Consider the following 10,252-nt stretch of genomic DNA (forward strand, 5'->3'; position numbering starts at 1 on the left):
TTCGCGTTCTGGTTACTATCACCAATTGAAAATCTGAACTAACATATCACCGCAGCTCCTGCTGTTCTGGAACCACAAATATCGAATGTTGAGAATTTCCCCCAAGTGTAGGTGAAGCCGTGGCGTTAAGTCCGTTCTCTGCCAAAACAATCGCATATTCGCTGGTGTTGGGCAAAGCTGTGGAAGTACGGCGTCATGCTCCTCCCATTCGTAAGAGTTCCGATATTTTCCATGCAACATATCCGACTGCAAGAGATATTTTTCAATTCCGACAGGACAGTTACATTATCGTCTACTTTCAACAGTGCCATAATAAAACCTCTACGAGACAGTGATGCACTTAATTTTCTCTCACGTTATACATCAGCTGACAGGATTTGGTGTGCGAGGAGCTCATAGAGTGTGGTACGCAGCTAATGTCAACACTTGGCCTTCTGTGGCATCTAAATAACGCACCACGGAGGAATGCATCATGCCATACAAGAAGATGAATTCCAGTCGTATTTGACATCGTCTCACGCCCTTCCTGTGTTAGGAATGGTCATGTTGCGATGTACACGGGTTGGACAAATATACGGAAACACCAAAAACACTACGCTTCATCATGCCAATTGCGTTGTAGCAAAACTGGAGGCACTGAGAAAACCTCCTAGTCTTCTGGAATGGGTATATACATTTACTTTTGTATCTACAACTGTATTCTGCAAGCCACCTTAACACTAGATTAATAAACTATCGTAAAATTTACCGTTACATAAGGATATAAAACATGAAACTTCGGACTTAATGCTGTATGTATCATACAATAGGTGATCTAATAATTGTAATTAAATAATATATAACCTGTAAATTGTGAGTTCCTTTGAATAAAGGTGGAGTAGTAAACCTTACAATGATGTAGTAGCAATATAACATTTTCCCCCCTTTAGTGTTGTAGAGTGTTCTAGGGTTAAGCAGAGTGGTGAAATGTACTTTCTGCTCCACTGTCACTTCCATCTTCCGCTGTTTCAGTTGCGAAAACAATACATATCCTGTATGGTTTTCAAGGGAATCGTACACCATTCTTCCTCTGGCGGTTTTAGGTAACGATGATTGACATGGATGATGAACAAGCAGCCTTCATTCGAAAGTAAACCACAAAGGCTCTATAATATTGAGATCTTCTGATTGTAGTGACCACAGGAGATGCGATAACTTACGGTGAGAGCTGAGTTGACATGGGCCCTGTCGTCTTGGAGTGCAGCATCACAACTGAGGAACAGACATAGCACCATGAGATGGGCCTGAGGAGTCAAAATGGTCAAGTGATCCTTGGCAATAATGCGGCATTGCGAATATACCATAGGGCTTACGGAATACCTCGCCAGGGTAGCCCAAATCATCACTGAGTGTCCGCCACGTTTCTCTTGGATCGTGCACTCGGTCAGAAGTTGTAAATTGCGTGCAGCAAGACTCATCCGACAAAGAACGATCGTCCATTGCTCCATAGTCGAATTGTTATAATTTGGGCACCACGTTTTCCTATTATGACCAGTGGTTTTGGAATTCCAGCTCGCTCAGCAATTCGTCGCCTCTGGCGCTCCCTTCGTGTTGTTTCCAAGCTGACAGCGTTTCCGAGGGCAACTCTCAGGAAGAAGGTAGATTAGGTCTAATATCCTGTCGACATCAAAGCCATCTGAAACGGAGCAAAACTTCCGGTAGTGTTAACAATGGGGAACGAAATTTGCCGTATCCCTTCAGGGAACAATCCTGGCAATTTCGAGGGGCAATTTTGGGAAAACACGGAATATCTCAGTCTTGTTGGTCAGACGAGGAGTTGAACAGTCGTCCTCCCGAATGCGGCGACATTCCGTCCTGAAGGGACTTAAGCAGTAGCCGTTCTCTCATTTCTCGTTACAATCCTCATCAGCAACCATTTGTCACGATCGCCAAACACCACTTTCGTCCGTGTTGCTACTTATCCAGTATTGTTTTCCACGAGTCTGATACACGTTGGGGCAGATGAAAGTGGCCGAGAAGAGTGCCAGCATTAATGGAGGAGGAAAAGACTTACAGTTACTTCCAACAGGATGGAGCAACTGCCCATACAGCCGATCGAACCTTGGAACACAGTTACACAGTCTCCACTCCACAGAGTTGTTGGCAGAGGTCAGTCTGGTCGCGTCAAGATGGCTACCCAGATCACCCCATTTGTTAGTGTGCGAGTACTTGGTTTAGGGAGCCCTCATTTCTAAGGTGTATCACAACAACCCTCACAGTCTTAAAGAAGCGCAGCAGAATATTTCACATGAAAGTGCATCACTTCCAGCAGTCCAGCTTCGATCCGCTTTCAGTATCTCGCTCACCAAGGCCCAATATTGCCACGAGATGGATAGTGATCAATCTCAACATCACCTATAGTCAGGTTAGTACATTATTTCCTTTCGTCTGCTGTGTTTCTTTGTAACCTGGAGCTCTGTTCTTCCGAAAAATTTTATTTGCTCCACCTTCTATAAACCTTCGATACGGTGCCATTTGAAACACCAAACTTTTCGGCTACCGTAATTAAGGAAGCACTCACGGCGCGAGCACCAACAAACATTAGAATTCATTTTGCACCGACGTAATACCGTTTTGGTACATGATATGCACCTTAAGTGGACTCTTAGAGAACACTGATATATGTTAATATTTCTCCTCTTGTCAAAATTCCCCGTCCGTGCAATGTTGTGATACAAACGTGCAGTTTCAGAAACTCAAGCTTATTTCCATGCAAATGTAGGATGACAGTAGGTTTCATTGGTTCATGAAAGACTGCTTAGCCTATTGTAATATTGCCAAATATTCCATTCAGACCTCAGCTACTTTTCCTAGCTTTACTTCAGATGTATTGTTTTATTATGAAGGGGTAAACTGTGAGAAGCATTACAGTACGGACCATTAATGACCAGAAGAGAGTAATATGGTCAGATGATCAATCCGTCCCGTCATAGTTTCTGCATGCAGTAGGCGACTGAAGTAACTCTTCATCAAACGCGCTATTTATGTACGTTTAAATGTAGGTGCTGAGACTGTACATAAAGATCAAGTTACGTCCCACGACTGTGGTCTGGAAACTTGGAAGACGATGAGGCTATGGGTTATGAGCTTATGCCTGACAACCAACTCAGATTCCTGTCAAGGTAATATTTTACCTGCGTAGAACACTGAAACTGCCCAAAATGGTTTGCGATGGGAAATTTTGTCAGCAACATCGAGTGGTGTGCGATAAGTAATGCCACACATTTTTTTTTCTGAAAACAGGTTGGCTACCACGGAACCCTATTTTTTAGTGTGATCTCCGTTCCATGTGAATGTATTACCCACCATATTGGGAGGGCTTGTATGCTCTCATGGTACCACTCTAATTGTACGTTGGAGCCAACGTCATGCTGCATCAGTAAGATCCCCCTAAACCAATTGCTGCTTCCCGAGGAGTGCATCCTTCATTAGACGTAACAGATGGAAGTATTCTGCTAGGCGGCGAGAAACCCAGTATGCACACACGTTTCAGTTCTCCTACTGGTGGACGATGTGTTAGCACTACAAACAGACATTTCCAACTGTGGAGCGAGGTGTTTGCCATTCCGTCGATCTCCTTGAATGAGAGTTTCGGCACGTTCAAACACTGCAGAAGTCACAACTATATGTGGCTAGGCGGCATGTCTTATATCGGAGAGGTTTGCGCGAAATTGTTACAATGATAACAGACGCCTCATTCAGCGACTCAACGTCCTCTTGTTTACTGCTAGATCTCTGTAGGAATTCTGCAAGCGCTTACGAATATGTGCGATGCTCTGGCTTTCCCCAAAAAGAAATTCAATAACAGCTCTCTGCATAGAACTCACCTCGACTACAGATGCCACTTTGAAGGATACGTATAGCGCCGACTTCATGAAGCTGTAGGGCCTGAAACAGGAATACTCCACGATGTCCCACAACAAATTCCACATTTTTTCGACAGAAGATGGCCTAGAGAAATGTGTTGCATTACTTTTTGAATACCGTTGATAACACAACGAAAGATTTCTGTTAATAAACCAAATAGGAAATACATTTATATGATTTTCACCTCTTCAGTTTATTAAAAATAATATTACACACTGACACACATAGTGCTCCACAATCTATCCTCCCTCCATACCGCCACACCATCCCCACATTCCACTCTCTCTCACTAGAATTCCTGTGATTCCTCAGTCAGCCACATAGCATGTAAACAAGAACATGTGTTACAGTTTACGTTATTTGGAAACAAGTGTCTAAATGTGATAAATCAGTTGGACGAAAACTGTACTATACGCATTTAAGACATTCAGGGTGTTTCTTTAAGAGAGTGGAAAAATGTAAAATGATATAGAGAATGTTCCACTAAACAATCTGGTGTAGGGAACCTGTGGTCAGCTTAAGGAGATGTGGAACTAAACTTGTCTACCACTCTGTCTAGCATTTCTGTTTTCCAGCTTATTTACAACAACAACAAAAAAATGGCTCTGAGCACTATGGGACTTAACTGCTGAGGTCATCAGTCCCCTAGAACTTAGAACTACTTAAACCTAACTAACCTAAGGACATCACACACATCCATGCCCGACGCAGGATTCGAACCTGCGACCGTAGCGGTCGCGCCACTCTAGACTATAGCACCTAGAACCGCTCGGACACTCCGGTCGGCTATTGACAACAGACATGTGTACAAGTTTACACGCGCTGTCCTGTTTCTTTACATGTAAATTAATTATTTCCTGTAAGCTAGATCGAAGTGGCTGCCAATAATCATTACAAGCCTCTTTTCAAAATAAAGTAGGGCTCCGGTAATTCGAGCCCTACTATTTCTAGGTTCTGTGTAATTAGAGATGGTTGTAAGAAAATTACAATTTTCCTGGTCGCCCCATACTGCTCAGAGCCGTTTGAACCATTTTGAACCATGACGAAGCTGATTACTACGAAGTCATGATGCAGGTTTTGTTTACTCTCCTTGTGCATAAGGTGGCCCTGTCGAATCGTATTTACATTGTCCCATAAGAAAATGTGCTATGAATCAACCACAGACTTATTTATTACTCAGTGCTATTCAGAGACATACAGTACAGTACGATGGGGCAGTATCAATAGAGTTTCGCAGAACTTGCTGACAAGTGCCTTGTGTATGGAGACGTAAGTTGCAATGCTCTCGGTACTGGAAGGCTGCACAGGGAACGATTTCCTAGCAGACATCATGCGTCACGAAGAGTGTTTATTTCTCTAGATCAACAAATGTGGGAGACTGGTTCATCGGAAAGACGAAACAATGGACCTGGCTAGATGAGGACCATTCGCGAACGCAAATTTGAAGAGAAGGTACTGGAATATGTTGTAACGGACCCCAGTACAGGTACTCGTATTGCAAGTGAAATGGACGTTGCACATACTAGCGTGTGTCGAGTACTAGGAGAATAACAATTACACACATATGATCCACAACGAGTCCATGCAAAGCTTGTGACTGACTTTGCACCAAGGGTGGCATAGTGTCAGTGGCTGTTCCAACAGTAGATTGATCTACCAGATTTAATCCAAATCGTGCTGTTTACTGACGAGGTCTCATTTGATCGTGATGGTATGTTGAACAGCAGGAATAGCCATGCGTGGGATGAGGAAAACTCTCACGCTGTAGTAGAGTCACAACATGAAGTACGTTCCGCTGTGAATATCTAGAATGACACTGTAGGCGACAAACTCATTGGGCCGTATCTTCTAACTGACAGTCTCAATGGCCACCTGTAGTTGAGGTTCGTGCACAGAGTTCTACCTGAGTTGTTGGAGAACTTACCATTTCCTTGGCTGTTTCTGAGAGGATGAGGATGCACCAAGACGGTGCACCGCCTCACTTCAGTGCGGATATCCGCAACCATCTCAACGCTATATTTCCTGGTCGCTGGATGGGAAGAGGAGGCCCTACTCCATGACGTGGGAAGTCACCCGACCTAAATCCACTGAGTTACTTCCAATCGGGATATCTGAAATCACTTGTGTTTGAGACCCCAGTGGAAATGGGGATGGAATTAGTTACCAGAATTGTAGCTGCCTATGATGTGATTCGAAACACACCAGGGATATTTGTCAGGGTGCGTCAGAATCTTATTTTCCCATGTCATACTTGCATTGAGGTTGACGGCCGTCAGTTTCATTACATACTGGTACGTTAATTGCGTCAATGACGGTATTTACAGTAAACTGTAACTATCGTAAATAAAAATGTAGACAGTTATTTTATTGCTACAGTCTCCTTAGGCTGGCTTCTCCGGTTGCCGATTCACTACCTCAAATTGTTGACGGGTGTATCCTCAATATTCTGATAACTTTTGCTCACTCTTACAGAAACACCCTGTACAGAAAAAAACTGGATGCGTGTTGTGAAATAGGAATGAATGTAAGTTAAATGTACAGACATGTAGTTATAAACAGAAATAGCTAGATCGAAGTGGCTGCCCATAATCATTACAAGCCTCTTTTCAAAATAAAGTAGGGCTCCGGTAATTCGAGCCCTACTATTTCTAGGTTCTGTGTAATTGGAGATGGTTGTAAGAAAATTACAATTTTATATACAATTAGAGTAAAAGCCCGTCTCCATACGTTGTCTGCACGTAATATTAACGCTTTTTCCGAATGTGCTACATTTTGAGCTTTCTTCCAGTTTTCCATATGCAATACAGTTTGTTCATAATGCACGAAATAATCTTGGTCGCAGACAGATGGACAGGTACAATTAGGTTTTGAAGCGTCCGCTTGCTCGGTCTCTTCTTGGGACCGCCTGATGATCGACTATACAGTGCATACCACTAGATAGCTAATTAGTAGTCTGAAATAAAGGTAGATTCACTAAAAAAGTCTTGGTACCAGATTTCAGAGAATGAAATGTAGACTTACAGTACAGTCCAAGATGACCTAACGTTGGCAGAACTGATGTAAAACCTTGTTGGATGTGGAAATGCGAATGCGATTGATGTTCCAGAATGGATGAACAGTGGAGAACAGTTTGAAGTTGCAATTGTTGAAATGGTTAGTGAAACCACTGAAGTCAGTGACGACGAGCAGTTGTCTGAAGAAATTGTACCAGTGATCACTCACACCTAGGGTATGGCAGTGCTTGATTTCGCAATGCGTCATATCTAGGAGCAAGCGGAAGCTATTCAAACTGATCCCATGCTTGATACTAGATGGCACGACATTGTTCTTAAAAACGAGTCTGTATCGTAAAACAAAGTAGTATGGATAATTTCTTTAAAATGTAACTATAATGTTTGCAACTTCGAAATGTACATACACGAGTATGTACATATAACACAGATGTGTACTATATTGTTTTTAAAGTATTTTTTAATCATTATTCTGCTCATTAAATGATTATTCATGCTTTATCCATTGACGTAGTGATAGTTCCCTACTACCCGAGTTTCCTGTAATTCGAGGTCACCTCAGCTCCAATTAGCTCGAACTACTGGGGCTCTACCACATGTATAATTAAACAGTTTGGTTTGTATTACAGAACACTGAAGACGTCTAGCACGAGGAAGTGAAACACATTTGGTACTCAAGTATATTCAGCTGTAAACAGTAAATTTTTCTTCTCTGTATGATTAACGATAATTTAATACTCTGTTTATTGACACGCCCATTTCAAATTGATTTTGCTAAAGTGCATCAAAGCGAAGACTTAGATCCGTGGCTCATAAATTTATTTGTAATATCATGTCCGATTCCATGGGAATGATTGTCCCCCGCGACCGTGATAGAGCTGGACAGAGAGAAAGTCAGTATCGGTCGTGACGTCATGTGTCCTTTTTGTTGCATTGCAGATCTAACTGACAGTGCAGTACCATCAGTACGTTATAAACATTCATGTAGACTGAACATTTTTATAATGACACACATTCCCATTCTAACTGAGGCAATTACACACATTTGTTGGGCTAATGTTTATACATGCCTTAGTTAGATTGGAATATGGGAGTCATTATGCCACATCGTCAACATTACCACCTAACTGAAATTTAGACTAAAAGGAATTTACTCTTAACACTTATACATATCTTTAAAATGACGAAAGTTAAATAATATTTCATTTTTAGGTGTTTTATTAAATCATTAACTAATGAGTCAGTGAAACAATTGGTACTGCTTATTTCTAACAGTCGTACGTAATGTAAAAATGAGACAGTTCAAATTATCAAGCGAGAAATCTTACCGCCACCAGAAGCGTTGATCATTGATTGGAAAGATACACTACAAAATATCAAGAAACTAGAGAGAAAACTCATCAGCAAAATTCTATGACCCAGTCACACTGGGGAAGGCTACAAATTGCAGAGCAGACAATAGACCGAACAGATATCTAGAATAGTACGGAGGACTTACATTTGACGGGCATATCAAGAGAATCTTGGTCATTCGACGAACTGAACGCATATTAGGAGGCACCTCTTCATAACAAGAGGTAAAGAAGTTCAAAACAGAAGCCAGTTAATCGGAAGAAACGAAGAATACACATAGTTAAAGATGAAAGAAGTGCGACGTCTGAGAAAACCTCGCATCAAGTAGACACTCCATGTGGTACAGGCGTATACCTGTTTTACAACAAGAATAATAATAACAATAACAGTAATTCATATCATCGCACACCCCGCTGCAGAGTTAAAATTTCATTCTAGAGATAGTAATGATAATTACAACAATTGTAAAAGCCATAAGACTCTGTAAGCAGCACAGCAGTGTAGTAGCTACCATACAGAGAGTTTATTACTAACGTCCATAGCTCACCGGACTCGCATTCGGGAGGACGACGGTTCAATCCCGCGTCCGGCCATCCTGATCTAGGTTTTCCGTGATTTCCATGAATCGCTCCAGGCAAATGTCGGGATGGTTCCTTTGAAAGGGCACGACCGACTTCTTTCCTCGTGCGTCCCTAATCCAATGAGACCGATGACCTAGCTGCTTGGTCTCTTCCCCCGAACAACCCAAACCAACTAACGTCCGAACACCTCCAGAGCGACGCAGAAGACACTGACACAAATGATTTGATACAAGACACATGGAGTCACAAATCTCGTGAAATACCTGAAAAGTGGATGACAAATATTGGACATGTGACATCACCACTCGTCAATGTACGTCACCTCCACGCTGTGCAGTGGTTGGGCCAAGTGGTCACGCTGATGTGGATCCGGGCATACATGCGCGTCTCACGCGCGGAGAGCTCTGGGTCTGGCAGGCTGTATTTTTTTTTCATTACACGAGACAGTTACGTGCTTACATTGAGATAGGATTTCTTGTTTTTACTGCAAACTACAGGATAACTAAAACCTAACTTACTGCGTCCCTAGTAGACTAGTACTTGGTTCGCAACGGACTTACTAAATAATTTCTGCAGAACATAAAAGAAGTGCCAAAATAAAAACAGTTTTTACTTGATTACAGAGAGGAAAATTAATCTGAAACTTCTACATTTACAACATATCGCAGTTACAAATGGTGTTTGAATTTCGCGTCGTTCGTTCGGAAACATGATCCGCATCGGTCAATCCACCCTTCTCACCCAAACCCGACAGCTGCGATTGCGATGAGGTTATGAGATATTTAAACGAGTGCGATGTGTACGTCTCAACATTACCGTCAAAGATCATTTTACAAAGTATATGCATGGACTGTGCGGCTGGTCCCGGTTGAGGTTCGAGTCCTCCCTTGGGCATGGGTGTGTGTGTTTCTCCTTAGGATACTTTAGGTTAGGTAGTGTGTAAGCTTAGGGACTGATGACCTTAGCAGGTAAGTCCCACAAGATTTCAAACACATCTGAACATAATCACGAAGTATATGTGTAACTATAATCTCCACCGTATTGTGTCACATGCTGATGCTGGTATCTGAAAGAGAAGTGTCATATATGGCAACTTACGTAATCGGTATTACAATGTTATGAAATAGTGATAGTAGTAATGATATTTAAAAATTAATGCGGTCTCACAGACGAAACACTATATAACCCTTCCGTTTTTGCTACACAGAAAATTTCATTTTAAACTTCCAAACTATGTTTGGAACCACTGTTACACGTGATGGTTTAAACACAGTTATAGAAAAGTGGGACTTGGAGAGATATTCATATTTTGCAGCAGGAAATTAACAAACAACCCATAAAACAACGAAGGACAAATTTAACAACAAACGTTTATTTCATATCGTATATATAATAACATTG

Source organism: Schistocerca americana, chromosome 5 (assembly GCF_021461395.2).
Source record: "Schistocerca americana isolate TAMUIC-IGC-003095 chromosome 5, iqSchAmer2.1, whole genome shotgun sequence".
NCBI lineage: Eukaryota > Metazoa > Arthropoda > Insecta > Orthoptera > Acrididae > Schistocerca > Schistocerca americana.